This window comes from Canis lupus, chromosome 16, assembly GCF_048164855.1.
Source record: "Canis lupus baileyi chromosome 16, mCanLup2.hap1, whole genome shotgun sequence".
Classification (NCBI taxonomy): Eukaryota; Metazoa; Chordata; class Mammalia; order Carnivora; family Canidae; genus Canis; species Canis lupus.
The window spans coordinates 21,508,475-21,524,190 of NC_132853.1; the positions used below are offsets into that span (position 1 = coordinate 21,508,475).

The 15,716-nt window shown below is 48.5% G+C and overlaps 1 protein-coding gene across 2 annotated transcripts in view; it reads right to left on the reverse strand.

Annotated features, from left to right (window-relative positions):
- The window catches only part of ASIC2 (acid sensing ion channel subunit 2), a 995,000-nt gene that overhangs the window by 460,801 nt on the left and 518,483 nt on the right, over positions 1–15,716 (reverse strand). The window lies entirely within an intron of this gene.

A 15,716-nucleotide genomic window follows, 5' to 3' on the forward strand; every position in this document is an offset into this window, starting at 1 on the left:
CTTCTACTTTTGTTAAGTCCCACCTCTGGTGTTGTCTTTCATTTATTTTACGGCTCTTTATCTAATTTGTTAGGTTGAATACACGTTCACCAGTCCTGTCTTCCTGATTCTCTCCTCCCTCCATCTCCATATCTCCCCTCCATACCTCCCTCATGGTCATCCCAGTCCCTGCATTACTAATTTGGGAAACTGGGAAGTATAGGGGAGTATGGTGGGAATGAGGGTCAGGTGGAGGGGTAGGGGATTGCAAAGGAAAAGCTGTTTGGGGACAGGAAGCTTCTAAGATAAGCTGTTTCTTCCAAGCTGAGCATTTTCTGGCCACCTCCTTGGACTTTTGTACTGCCTATATAGATCTTTCTAGGGCATTTACCCAATGAACAAAAATCATGGATCTTTTTTTGGAATGGGATCCCATAGTATTATAATAGATCATTAAAGGACTTTTACAACCATACTGCTGGGAACTGGGATTTTAAAGCCAAGAAAGGTCATGTGGTCTTGGAAAGGCAGCCTTGCCTTTCCCTTAGCTTGGGGGCTGCTCCCTCCTCTTCCTTGACTTACAGCTTCACTCCTTCCTGAATTTGCTGACTCTCACCCACCTGGGGTCATGACTGTGTGGCTGTGGGGAAGCCACATACCCTCTCGGAGTCTTACTTTTCACTCCACCTTGGAGCCAGTCCTGATCCTTCTTCCCAGACTTCTTCCTCACTTCCTTTAACCTCTGTGTCCATCCCCGGCACCACTACTTAAAAGTCATGCTTTCTTTTCCACTGGTTTGTGGATGTGCGTCCAGCATGCCATAGGTGCCAATACATATTTACTGAAGAAAGGTGCAAACAAATGAATAAACAAAAGAATCAATGGATTATGGCTGCTAAATTGACCCTTGGTGGAAGAGGGCAAGGAGGAAGCAAACAGGGCAGAGTAATTGCTCTGTGGCTGTTCCTATAGTTTTGAGTGGAGGCAGGGATGGGAGAAGAATGTTTCTTCAACTAGACCAGTGGTTCTCAACTTGACTACATATTCAGATCTCTTAGAAAGACTATTTAAAATTCTTATATCCAGGCCCATCACCAGAGACTCTGATTTATTTGGTCTGGAACAGACCCCGGGCATTAGGACTTTTAAACAGCATCTCCAGGTCCAGCTAGTGTCGAGGACTGATGTGGGTTTCCGGAGTCAGGGACACAGCTTTATCCATTTCTGCCTCCTCTGAGGTTCCTGGGTTAGTACTGAGTGCACATCAATTGATTAGGAGTCACCTCTCTGGGGCACTTTGCCTGACCAACTCCCTCCCTCCTGACTGGATCGGGGTCTGTGCATCTATCTCTCTTATTACACTGTGTTTGATTTCCTGTTTACTTGCCTGATGCTCTCAAAAGATAATGGCTGCATGCCTTAGGGCAGGACCCAGACTTTCATCTTTGGATCCTTTGTCAAAGCTTTCACACATCAGGATGTATCAGTACCACATGGATCTAGGGACATCGTATCCCTTCTTGTCTTCCTGATTGTTAATGAAGTCCCTTCTTCCCTCTAAGGATTGTCTTTCTGCTTCTGGAAATGGCTCTCAAGCTTCATGGCCCCTGCATTAGTCATCTCTTGCTGTGTAACAGATTACCCCACAATTTAGCAGCTAAAACAACAAATTATTATTTCACATGGTCTCTGTAGGTCAGGAATTGGGAGCCCTTAGCCAGGTGGTTCTTGCGCAGAGTCATCTGTGAGGCTGCAGCCAGGACATGGGCTGGGGTTGTGGTCTGAGAAGACTTGACTGAGGGGGGCTGGCGACTCTACTTCAAGTTCCTCACATGGCTGTTGGTAGGAAGCTTTAGTTCCTACCACAGAAGAACTGCTGACACTCAGCTTCTGCTTCCTTCTGCTACCCCTGGAGCTGCTGGGTCTTAGCCATCAGCTGCTCATGGCCTTCCCATGAGCAATTGATCCATGGGATAAAGAACACAAGCAAGTGGGAGACCAACCAGGCTAAAAGCCAGTCTTTTAAATTCATAACATCACTTCCTCCATAAGCTCGCCTGAACAACCCTGGTGTCATGTGGGTAGAGGTGCACAAAAAGGTGGGGGTCTCTGCAGTCATTTTCAAGGATGACTGCCACAGCTGTCCTGCAGAAAGCTGGTCTGAGATTCCAAACTGGGTTATCCTGTGCCTGTCCTAGCCTTTTACCATCCATCATCCTCTTGAACTACAAACATATATTGATGCCTATGTGTGGAGATGGTGAAAGAAGTGAATGAGCATCCGGCCTCTTTTTGATCTTTGTGGGGAAGAGCTAACAAAATAATGTTCCCCTGTTAGTCCCGAGCTCTTTAATAACACCTGAACTTCCTGTAGTTGTAAAGTCGTACATTGATAACCAGGAGTAAACCAGAAGTTTCAAACGTCTCTGGAGTGTGAACTTCTTATTTATGGCCACACTAAGTGAACACGATAGCATGAGAGTGAAGGAGAGACAGACGAAAGCTACCCACATGGGCTCTGAAAAGGAAGAAGGTGGGTTGGTGTAGCCCCCTCTCCCCCACCACCCACGTTGGGCTACACCCAACACATAGTAGGACAGAAGTCAAGGCTAATCATGTGAGCAACCAGAGCTGGCATGCCCTCCCCTCCCACTCCACAGCCAGGAAGGCAGCAGGTGTGTTGAGGGAGGGAGAGGGAGGATGAATGCCAAGCTCCGTCACATCTGGGTCTGTTCCATTTCTGCTTTTCACCTACTACGTGTCCTTCACTGGTTCTTCTTTTCCTGAAGGCTCAGTTTCTGCATCTATAAAATGAATAGGTTAGACTGATATATTATTTAGACTTTTTTTTAAAAAATGGTACCTACATTTTCCAACCTAAACCTTATAACCAAGGAGATGAATACAGTATTGTTACCTAATTACAATATAAAACAGATAATATTGTAACAGCTACCATGCACTCATGCTTAGTATATTCTTAACATGGTTCTTAAGTGCTTTGTACACATTAATTCATTTAATCCCCACTGTGGCCCTGCAAATTGGTTATTATTTTTTTTATCATCATCCTTTTTTTTTTTTTTAAGACTTGTATTATTTATTTGAGAGAGAGAGCATGAATGGAGAAGGGAGGGGCAGAGGCAGAGGGAGAAACAGACTCTGCTGAGCAGGGAGCCTGACACGGGGCTCGATCCGAGGACCCTGAGATCATGACCTGAGCTAAAGGCAGATACCTAACCAAATGAGCCATCTGGGTGCCCCTACCATCATCCCATTTCTACAGAGGGGGGAAGCTGAAGATCAGAGGTAAAATAACCCGTCTAAGGTCACACAGCTTGTAAGTGGCTTAGACTGCTATAGGGAGGCCCTAAGGCCTTGTTCTCGGCTCTCTGCTGAAAAAATAGAAGCATAATTGTTCTGGGACAGGTAAGGGAAGATACTGGAAGAGCCCCTTCCCCTCTTCCTCTTCTGCCAATGAATGTCTTCCTAAGCATAGTTACAGAGGCCTAGCACCTATGCAGCTTTTCCTTTGGCTCTAATACTTGATGAGCTTTGACCGTATCTCTCCAAGTGAGCCCTGCAGTCCTCTGCATCCCAACCATCTGTGATGCTTATTAAAATACAGATTTCTAGGCCACTTTCTATGCCCACAGAATCTGGGTCTCTGAGTGGAGTCCAGGAATTTCCATGTTAGTAAGCACACATGTGCGTCTCATGCTCACTGATGAGGAACTGCTGCATCCTCAGCAAGGGTGGGTAGCTCCATAACAACTATTTGGCTTAGAAAGGCCTAGAGTTAGCACTTTCTTTAAGAAGGGGGAGACCAGGGCAGCCCTGGTGGCTCAGCGGTTTAGCGCCGCCTTCAGCCCAGGGCCTGATCCTGGAAACCCAGGATCGAGTCCCACGTCAGGCTCCCTGCATGGGGCCTGCTTCTCCCTCTGCCTGTGTCTCTGCCTCTCTCTCTCTGTCTGTCTCTCATGAATAAATAAATATATAAAAATCTTTAAAAAAAAAAAAAAAAAAAAAGAAGGGGGAGACCAGGGTCTAATAGCTCAGCCCGGGGTCTTGCCTAATTAGGACTCCACGCACGGGCACCATTAGGCCATTTGTCAAACTTGACCTCACCTCAGGCCACTGAGCCAGGTCACGGCAACCCAGGTACAAGCAACTTCACTTGCCCAAGAGCAAAGCCCAGGTCTTGGTCATTCTGACATTCCAGGCCACAATTAATCAGCACATCTGTGAGCTCACCAGGTGACTCAAGAACATTTTTATGCTTCAGAGAGAAAACAATCTCCATTACTGTTCAGCACGGCCCAGAAATCAGAGAAACAAATGGTGTTCAACATTCATGTGTTAATTATTGTTATTCCTAGAGATAGTTACCAACCAACTGCTGATTACAAGCTTGACTGCAGAGAGTATCTTTGCAACGGGAAATCTGGCTTCTTGTGGCCTCTCCTGGGGCCTTCTTGGTTGTTAGATCTTAGGGAAGGTCATTAATAAAGATATTTTAGTCACAGGGCAATCATATCATGCTTATGAGTGTAGCTGTTCTACATAAAAGAAACACAACCAAGAAGAAAAGAATGGTCAAGGATACTGGGCAGAGAGACAAGGAGAGTGGGAAGCATTAAAATCAGTCCTGGGCTTGCCCTGGTGTGTGGACCAGGAAAATGTACTCTCTTCTGCTATTGTATGATAGCTATATCATGCTCTAGCATTTTCTCAGGAAGTGACACCTTCAGGAATTTGGGATTACCTGGGCAGTTCTGCTAAGTAGTGTACCCAACTGTGTTCAGCACACAGTTCTCCTGGAAAGACAGGTTGGTCCATGGCCACCAGAGAGAAGCAATGAGTCCACATTCTGGTTAATCCCCTCTTACATGGGTGGATGGACAGGGCCTTTCTCAGGGCCCTGAAAGGTACAAAATCTGAGACAGCAGGAAGTTCTGTTTCCAGGAGGAGGCCCCTTCCAAGCCGCTTCCCCGGGAAGAAATTACTGAGGGGTCTTTGAGAATTCATGTTGAGGCCCTGGGCTTACACTTACAGAACCAAGAGGGTAGAGGATTCTTGCTCCATACTTTTGGGTGGGTGGGTGCTGGAATGATGGCGGACTACTTTCAAAAAGCTGAAATTTCATCTAGAAGTAGCAGAAGATCAGAGAGAAGGTGCTGAGTTATCACACTGGCTATGTCACCCAGGAGTCTGAATAATAACAATAATAAATAATAATATAAAAAAGGCAGTCTACACAGGTATGCTCCCTTTGGGGTAGGCACCATCAAACAGGCAGGTGTTGCACAGATGAGGGACCTGTGGTTTAGTAGGGTCAACATGGTCTCATGGCTAAGTGGCCCACTGAGTCTGGGGACCCTGGCTGAGTCCATATGACATTGTCTTCTGGGTGAGAAGTAGAGAATATAAGCCTCTGGTGCTTGGTGAGGCCCCAGTATTTCAGTCTGCTAAGGACTATTTTTTGAAAAGATAAAAATTAGGCAGAATTGAATGAATCCTTGTGCCCTACATGAGGAAGTAGGAGGTAAGGAAGACCATTGGTTAACGAGCCCTGCCATTCCAAACTGGATTCATTGACAGTACTCATCCCTGAGTGTGCTCCATGGGGACACAAGTGGTACAGTAGCCATGATGACCAGGGGCAGGAAGGCCTAGTTCTGCTGCAGCTAAGGGAACAATGGTCCCGCTTGACCTCTGGCATCCTAGAGACTGAAGGAGCCATACAACCAGTGAGTCAGCCCCTCCAAGGGAATGCACAGGGGTGCCCAAGAGGACTGGACTCCCGTGTGAGCGTGCTAAGATGGTGGCAGAGATGGGTGAGGATGTTGGACCAGACTGTTAGAGATGGATAGGATCTTTGAGAATATTCTAGCCTAATATCCTCACAATAAAGGTAAGAAATGTGAGTCTGGGAGAGAAAGGAAGACTTCCCGTCACATAACTTGTTGATGGCACCATTGGGACTGGACCTGTTTTCTTGCCCCCAGTGCCTTAACTTCCTTGCCACACCTCATAAACCTGAATCTCATTCCAGGTCCTCAGAGTCCTGCCATGTGGCCTCTGAAGATGCCTGGCCAGAAAGCATCCAGGCCTCTGCTCTGGGTGGGCCCAGCAGGCAGGCCCCTTCTCTGGTTAGCTGGCTCTGTGCCCGGAGTGCTGCCTATCACAGTGGGCCTTACTCTTAGGCCAGGGCTAGGGGGCCCTCTGCTGGGCTGCTGAGGCCTGGCCCTCAGGAAGGGGAAAGGCATGCATGGGCCTCTGAGTAAAGCCCACTGGTTGGGTGGGAGCCTGGTGGCTAGTACAGGTGAGCACCCTTTTAAGCAGGGTCAGTAATGGCAAAACTGTGCCCTGAGCCACCTGTCTCATAGTCCCCCTCCTCATTTCTGTCATTGTGGTTCTTGCCAGGCACCCTGTAAGTCTCTCAGGTCCCCCGCTCAGGGTCTCTCTTCCAGCCTTTAAAACTCTGGCTCATATCCTTTATTCTCCCCCATTCTGGGTCCTGCTAATAAGTTCCTCACTCTTAAAGGAAAAAATGGATTATTTCTCTCCCATCCTGAAGGGCTGCATTTACAAAAACTAGGCCTTACCCCAAAGGAGAGACTTGAGGGTGGAGGCCCATTCACTCTCCCTGTGGGGTGAGGCCCATCCTTGGGGACGCCCTCTAGTGTCTTTGAAGAGCCACTAGTTGGGCAATAGTTCCAACCCTTACTAATTCTTTGACTTTGAACAACACACTCTCCCTTTCTGACCCCCTGTTTCTTCACCTGGAAAATGGGAACCGTAATTCCCACCTCACAGAATTGTGTTGGACATGAAGTGAGATGATACAGCGAAGCTCCCACCACAGGACTCAGGAGCTATTAATTTCTTTCACAAAGATCCTCAGTTTTTTTCATCTGTGAAATAGGAGTTCCTGTCTGCCCCATGAGACTGGAGGCTGGAGTGTCAAGTTTTGGAAATTAGGGAATATTACACAAATCTGAGTGTTCTTTTTCTTTGAGGTATTGAGAATCCCAGCAAGAGCTGACATACTGAAGGGCCAGCTTTAGTGTAGACACCAAGGTCCAAACCAGGTCCCAGAGAGAAAACCTGATCTACATAGCAAGTGAAGGGTCAAGAAGTGTCAGGACATCCCATACTCCGAGACTGGTCCTTCTCTTTGCAGGTCCTTTTTCTCTTAAGGAAAAAAACTGGAGTTTTGAGGCTAGTTGTGAATCAAACTACAGCTCTGGACTTCTAGCATCTGTGATTTGGGGCAAGTGCGAGGCTTCCCTGAGCCTTTGTTTCTTTATTTCTGAAGTCGGGCAGTAAAACTTCTTGCAGAGGGTTGTTTAGAGGTGGAAAGTAGCAGGACCTGTATACAACCCTGGCCTGGGGCAAGGCTCCTAGCAGTGCCCCTTCCCAGCTGAGCACTGAATCACGGGATCACTTCTCCCTTGTTATCAGTACTCCCGGAGCCAGCCGGTTCTGCGCCTGTGTGCCTCTGTGTTAACTCTGCCAAGCAGTCCTCTGGTGGGTGCTGGGGCGCCTCCCGGTGTGCTCCGATAGTGGTGAAGTCCTCCTGTGACGCTGTGAATCCTGTCTCGGTGGGATTCCCACCTACTGGTGCAATCTCAGGGGCTTTACTTAATCCTTCTTTCCCTAAATCAACTGTTCAGTGATGTCTGAGCCTTCTCGTCTCTGTCAACAAAAATCTTCACATGGATCAGTCTCAAACTTCATACCCCAGGGCCACTGCTGAGCTCGCCCGCCGTGCCTCAGTGGGCTCGGAGCCATCAGGCTGGCTTGGGGATTTGTCCTCCTGCCCTCAGCTCAGCCTCCGAGCTTCTGTCCAGCTCTGGCTAATTCCTTCCTCCAAGAACCCTATCCTTAGGAATGCCCTGGAACATTGCCCATAGTTGTTGGGCACCTTTCTTTTTTTTTTTTTTTAATTTTTATTTATTTATGATAGTCACAGAGAGAGAGAGAGGCAGAGACACAGGCAGAGGGAGAAGCAGGCTCCATGCACCGGGAGCCCGACGTGGGATTCGATCCCGGATCTCCAGTATCATGCCCCGGGCCAAAGGCAGGCGCCAAACCGCTGCGCCACCCAGGGATCCCTTGTTGGGCACCTTTCTGTGGGTGCTTTAGCTATGATCCTCCCTCTTGTCCCCTCCCCCCCCAGCACACCCTCAGGGTGAGTATTAATTCTCATTGCATAGATGAGGAAATGGAGGCTCAGGGAGACAGTAGTGACTTGCCCAAGGTCACAAAGCCAACAAAGGGCGGATCCAGGAGCAGAAGATGCTCTGCTTGATTCAGGATGAGAGCTGTTCTTCCTGAGAGTGTGACAGAAATGCGAATTTGTGCAAAGCAAGTCTGGCGATCTCTTACTGCTATTGTTTCCTGGCTTGTGGTGGCCACTGGCTGAGCCTGGCCTCACAGCCGCTCCCAACAATAATGGCCTGAGTTGAATTTCCTCTGCCTCCATCCACTCAGACCTGTCCTGTTTTTGCCTTGGCCAGAAGCGAGTCTGGCTGAGAGCATAGATGGTGCATGGAGAGCCCAGCATCTCCTTTGGAATGTCGGTTCCAGGGCACACGGAAGGCAGAAGGTCCCACAGGCCCCTTCCAAACCAGCGTCACTGAGCCGACACCAACAGCTTGGGCCTCTTCTGCGTTCCTCACACCCCAAGCCTGTGTCATTCTTGCCTCTGTGCCCTTCCTCTTGCCCGTCCCTGTACGTGGGCATCTTCTCATCTCCAGTGTACCTAGGGCTGCCCTCGGTTATGTTCAGATAAAGAGGACGTGTGATGGCGAGGCTGAGCTGCACTTCCCAGTGTCCCCCCCCGCCCCTGCACCATTCTGGTCCAGGTGGCCTCGAGAGCGATCCTCATGGAACATATGGGAGGCAGAGGTGAAGCAGCAGCCACGTGTAGCTCACACCTTGTCACTTAGCTGCTGGTTTAGTTAGTTGGTGGCCTTTCCTGCCACTGTCCCCTCACCCCCTGCAAACTTCTCCAGTCTCCCCTCTGCAGAGAAGACTGTCCTCACCAGCCATCCCAGAGCCACTCTCCTTCTGCCAGCCTCTTCTTTCTTCTCACTCTGATTCGCCTACCTCAGCATCCTCCGGGGTGGGCTCCAATGGATTCGGGCTCCACCTCTTCTTCTTTGGGGCTTTCTCTCCACTTGTTTCTCCAGCACATTCTAGACTGATCCTGTGCCAGACACAGAGTAGGCATTCAATGAAAAACAGGGCCATGTCCTCCGTTCAGGGACAGGTCTGTCCTGGTTGTATGAGGGCCTCACGGGAGCAACAAATGGGTCAGTACCAGAGGTATGGCCATGAGGTCCTGCTTGCACTGCTGTCTTCGATTGACCCAGGCATGTCCGTCTCCACCCCTTTCCAAAAGTCCCTGCCTCCCCACTGTGGTCAGTTATGTGGTCGTGTCTGCTGGGAAGGTCAGTTCTGATGTCCGTGCCAGAAGCTTTTGTGAGAATCTCTCATGGTGGACACATCTGTTCCCTAATCAAAACACAGGCAGGTTTCTCATGCTGGGTCCTAATTTGCTGAACCCGTGCATAATTGAGACAGATTATCTCTATTTTCCAGCTAGACAATTTGTCACTTACTCTTTCAGGAGTGATGCTGGGCTGGCTCAGGGTGTTGTGTACGGAAACCATCACCCACCCTCTGTGCCGGAGGCCGAGGCAGCCTCATTCCTGCCTCCCCCTGGGATTTAATCTATGGAGAATGCAGGTGGGCACCTTGTGTAAGAAGAAGAAAGGAGGAATTCTGTTCTTCAGTAGATGTGTGTGCCGGGGAGGAGACGATGTGCAGTGGGGTAGGCTGTCTGGTGGGCAGATCCAAGAAAAGAGAGTTTCTCACCTGCATTTTTGAGGAAGGCCAGATTTAGAGCCCTGAACCCATCTAAGGACCAAGGAACTGCTAGAGCCCTTAAGCTCCAGATTGGATTATCAGAAGTAGCCAGAACCAAAGTGACTCTGGCTCTGGATCAGTTACAGAACTAGAAAACCAATAAACTCTGGGCTGGGAGCCAGGGCCAGAATGTTGAAGTGTTCAAGTAGGTGAGAATGGACCAGGAGTGGGGTGTTGGTTGTCCCACTTTATGAAAATCTTATTTGCAACAACCAAACAACAACCAAAAAAACTTGAGTAAGAGGGTCCTGTGAAAACAGCCCTCACCAGGAATACGTCTTTAAAGAACGCCTCCTTCATGCACACCCAGCAACTATCAGTACTGGAGTTAGATTTGCATGCTTACGTCAGGGACAGCGTGTAGAATGAAGTGCACCTGTCAATCAGGGCAAAGGGAAGCTCTGTGGGGATGGGAAAGAACCAAAGAGAAAGTCAGGGAGCTGGTCCTGCCCCTCCTCCCCTGGGTGACAGCAGGCAAATCATTGTCCCTTTCCAGGTCTCAGACTCCCAAAGGCTAGAGGAAAGAACTGAACTAGGTGGTCTCTGAGGGCACTGCCAGCTTTGACATTTTTTGCAGGAACAGAAAGAAGGACGACAGACATTCCTGGAGGCCCTACTGTGTGCCAGGTGCATATTTCACATCCTATCTTGGGACTCCAGGAGGGAAATAGTTTTATATTCCACAGACCAAGGAGCCAGAAGTAAATGCACCCAAAGATAGAAAGTGTCAGAGCAGCAAGTGCCCTTACGACTCCATCACCAGGAGGGAGATGGCAGGGGGCGGGCAATCAGGACCCAGGCCTGGCTGACTCCACATGACTGTCATTTCCTACCGTGAGCTTCTAGGATGGGGGAATCAGGAAGGAGCAGCCAGTCGGGCTTGCTGTGTCACTTCTGTTTCAAATCCTGACAAAAGCTTTGGGCCATCACCTGAACTTCCCATGGGGAAAAGGAGGCCAATTTATTTAATTAACATCCCACAGAGCCGCTGGAATCTTCCCTCCAGCCACAGAGGCACCCAAGAGGGAGCATCCATGACTCTGATAACATTGGGGTTGCTCCAACACAAAGCTTTAAGGAATTCATTTTCTACACTTATACATAAGTCAATAAAAAAGATGTTCGACATAATTTCCCCAGAGAATGGAAGGAAGAAAAAGCATGAATTGGAAACTCCTATTATCTTCTGTTGTCTTGTCTCTGATGACAGATAATGCTGAGTGGTAAGAAGGACTGGCCGAGGGGGTGGGGAGAGTAATGTTTGGATAGAGATTGCCTTTCTAATGTGTCATCATGCATCTGACTCAAAAAAAAGAAAAGAAAAGAAAGAGAGAGAGAGAGAGAGAGAGAAGAAAAAACAAGAAAAGAAAAGAGGCAGAAAAGGCAAGGCTGGCTATTCTTCTCCAGGCCTGGCTCCCACCCACGTGGGGCCAATCTGCAGCCCCTGACACCATGAGCAAGTGCTGCCGAATCACCCCTTTCATTTCTGCTTCCCCCCTTTGCTTTCAGAAAGCTGATTAATTGGTCCCATACCAGTGGCTCGTCACGAAGATCTTAATTAAGGAAGAAAGTGCTACCTTGTAGTTCCTTGGGGATCGATTGCCCCAGGGAAGTCTCCTCCTCCTGCTGCTCTGGGGATGGGGAGAAAGGAGGACAGAGGCAGGCTCCAAATCAATGGGATTAACATACTGGAGGAGGAGAGGAGAGGGGGGTGACTGTGCGGTGGGGAGCTTCCACAACCTGGGAGACACCTCTGGAGGAAAGGAGAATCAAGTGAGAGTCTGGCCAGAGGATCCAAACTGTATAGTTGAGTTGGTTGAGTCGAATTGGCCTGGGGCTCCCAAAGACAGGAGGGAACACGGGGGACGTCAGGGAATTGGGCTGAACTTTCAAGATTCAGTTTAAAGAAGATGGTAAAAAAATGTAACAGTTGTTTCCAACCCTGACTGCCCAGTAGAATCATCCCGGGAGCTTTTAATACATAGTAATTCTTGAATCCCACCGAGTACAATCAGATCAGTCTTGAAGCGGAAATACCCAAACAGTGATGCATTTACAAGCTTCCTGGGTGACTCTGTGGTGTGTGGAGGGCTGGGACACTAGTCCCCAAATTGCTGTGGATCCCCTTTCTTCTCCAAGTGTGCTCTGCAGACCAGCAGCACACATTGGTATCGCCTGGGGGCTTATTAGACTCTCAGATCCCACCCGGACCTGCTGAAGTGGAATCTGAAAGATATCCAGGTCTTTCTGATGCACATCGAAGTTTGCAAAGCAGTGGTTAAACGACACGTTGTTCCGTTGTTAACTTCTCTGAGACTCTTCAACTTTAAGTGAAATGGGAACAATGATACTTCTGTGGCAGGGCTGTCCTGAGGAGACGGTATCATTCTTCAAAGCACTAACACTGTCCCTACCACGCAGCAGCAGCTCAATGAGGACTTAATGACATTAGCCATGCAAGGTATATGGAAGGGTGCTTGCATACAGCAGGTGCTTAATAAATGGGAGCTGTTACTATTTCCTCAAAGATTCCCTAGGCAGATAGAGGGAGCCTTTGCATTTCTTTGCATTCCTTTGGCTCTCTATTCATCCGTCTCTTCTGCCTCCTGGAGTGCTGTATTTTAATCAGCTATTTTTATAAGTCTCTCTACCCCCACTGGATCTTACGTATCTATTGGGTTGTATTCAGCTCAAATCCCCAGGCCTACTACAAAGCAGCTCCAGGAAATATGTATTCGATAAATGTGAAGGTTTTAAGGGTTCTTTAGCTGATGAGTGAAGGAGCCAGGTGGTCAGTTTCTGGGGTTTGGGGTTTCTGAGTCCCTAGATAGACAATTGGAAAGAACTTGACTCTGAAGAAAGAGGAAGGGGATTGACCCTTTTGGTGTCCACGAGTGAGAAGCACCTAATAAAGATGTCATGGAATATTCTGTGTATTGGATCAATTTCAATGCACAAAACTAAGTGCTTTGCGGACCTAATTATACTGGGAGCTTCTAGAAAAATAAAACCAACTCTGGAATCATTCTTGGACTGCCTTCGTTCCCAGTGTGCTTTGAATTTTTCCAAAAAAAAATGAGGGTCAGTTCCCTTCTGCTGTCAGACCCCATGGCCAGTGAGGGGGCAGCTTGGCAGATGGCAGTGATTTCCTCCTAATGTGGTGACCCTGAAGCTGCACACAGACAGTGCCAGGGTTTTTAATGACACCATTTAATTGGCGTGAACAGAGATGAGTGTACAGGTCACATTTGCTCGGGGCAGAAGCTCAGAGGGATCCCAAGGCCTCTGGGCTCCCACCAAGTGCTCTTCTCTAGAATACTGTGTTGCTACCAAAGCCAGGTGAGAGAGGACTGTAGCTAAAAACTTGAGGAAAGTCCTCCCTAGGGAGTCAGAGATGGGCCAGCTTCCAGCTTCCAGGACCAACCTAGCAGATAGTAAGGTGTTTTGGAAACCATCTCTTAGAGTTTTCTGGAAGCCGCTCATTTTTGTTGAATTATGCATTCATTCATTCATTCAATAAAATTTTCAGAGTCCCTAACTCTATCAGGTAAACCAAGGGGTTTTCTGTCCAGTGTTCCATTTGATTTTATTTAATTAAGTGAGAAGTCTCAGAGTCAAGGACTATCTTCCCATTTTTATAGGTGGATAAATAGAGGCTTAAAGAGACTAAGTCATAGGCCCAAATCACACAGCAAACCAGGTTTGAAACACCTACTATCGGCATCATGCCTTGATCAGCAGGAGTTTGCAGCAGTGGTCTCCTGCTCCATTAGGACAAACGCTTCAGAACAGCCTAGAACATGGGTTATAGGACATCCTGGCAGGACCAGGTGCCACTGAGAAGGAGGAGGCTTTGTTTCAGGTAGTGCAGGGCTGAATAAAGCTGAGTAGGGGCACACCAGATCTGAGCCGCCTTCTCTGTGCCAACCCCACATCTTGAGCAGACAGGGACTCTGGCAGAAAGAAAACTCGGGCATCACATACGTGGGTCCCAGTCCTCTTCTTGCCTCTAGGGTGACGTTTGACCTTGTAGAGGTCAGCTCTCGCCATCTGGGGTTAGGACCAGATGGCTGCCAGGTCTCTGAGAATCAAGTTGGCCTGATTCTTGAGCTATGGGGCTGGTGTGTCCCTGGAGCTGCTGCTCAAAACTCTGCAAATTGCAGGAAAGCCAATATAAAAGACTTCCCCTTTGCACCAATGATCGCACATGCACATGCGCTCACACCTTTGGTCTGGCCACATGGCTATGGGCTTGTCATGTGGTCACGGGGTGGGAGGGAAGGTCCTTCTTTCCTCCATCCTCTACTTTTCTTTCAAGCCCAGCTTCTTTTTCTGTGACCTGGGGGGTGCTGGTAGCCTTTCTCAAGTTACTAATAGTAGGGTAGTGGATGTGGTGAGGCATTTTCCTGCCTCTTCCGCAGGGGGCCCAATCACACAAGATGACCACCCCTTTACCTTCCTTTCAGTCCCACTCTTGTGTTCCATGGGTTACCTAGAGGGGACAAAGGTATCACTGTGGAATGGATGCCCTACAAGGGTATGTATAGAAAGGGCTGTTGAGCCCTATCTTATCTGTTGGCTGCTTCCCACTGTTCCCTTCTTGCTTCTTAGGAGATGGGTCCATGTTCATCACTGAAATGAGGTGAAGGAAGCCAGAACCATACCCAGCCTATCCTTCAGTTCACTGTGCAGGGGTGAGAGCGAGTTCACCAAGACGAAGCATGCATACTCCCCTAACAAGTGTGTGATGCCCAACCAGTCTAATCCATGAGGCAAGGGACACTCATTCAGTCATTCAGCACATTTCTTTAAGTATCCACTGCATATTAGGTACTGTGCTGATTCTGAGAATGCAGCAAAGAGAATGGGTCTCATGGTCTCTGCTCACAGAACTTGTAATCCTGTGCCAGAAAAGTGGTAGTAAGTGAATAGTGACACCAATCATTGTAAAATCAAAATCACAGGAAGGGCTGTGAATGCTCTCATGTGCCAGTTCTTGACTTTCCCTATCCCTCCAGGACCAAGTCTGAACAATGGTGAGGAAGCCATGGATGGGTCAGTAAAGGATGTTGGAGGTGAAATCCAGCCCTGACTCTCCTTTCACCTCTGGTTCTCGGGGCAGCAGAGGGAATAGGAAAGGGAAGGGAAGAAGATGCTATGAAAAAGTGGCTTGCAGCCTGAAGGTGCCAATACAGGGGAAGAGGAAACCGTATCCTATCAATTCCATCTCTTCCACGTCACTCATGTCGGGCTCCTCCACCCTGTCTCAGCTCAGACCCTCATTATCTTTTCTCAGGATGGCTGCAGAAGCCACAACCTCCCCCCACCCCCAACCCGCAACCCCCCTGTCCCATGATGCACCCTCCATTGCGGTCAGCAGAGAGCCTGTCTGCCTAGAGCAGAGTTTCTCAGCATTGGCGCTAGTGACGTTTTGGGCTGGACAACTCTTTGTTTTTTGGAGATGTCCTGCACACAGTCAATGTTTAGCAGCATCTCTGTCATCAGTGGCAACCAAAACTGCGTGGAAAGATTGCCAAATGTCCCCTGGGAGGCAAGATCACTCTTGGTTGAGAGACACTGGCTTAGAAATACTATGTCCTTGAACTTGACATTCAAGGTTCTCCATGATCTGATTCTAAACTGCCTTTCAGTCCTCTCTTACGTTGTTTTTTTCCCTCACATCCTAAAACATAGCCACAATCAAGTACACAAGCTTTCCTGACAATGCCCTGCCCTTCTCTCTTTGATCTTTGGCCACACTGTTCTCCCTGCTTGGGGTGTTCTTCTCCCTTTTCTAT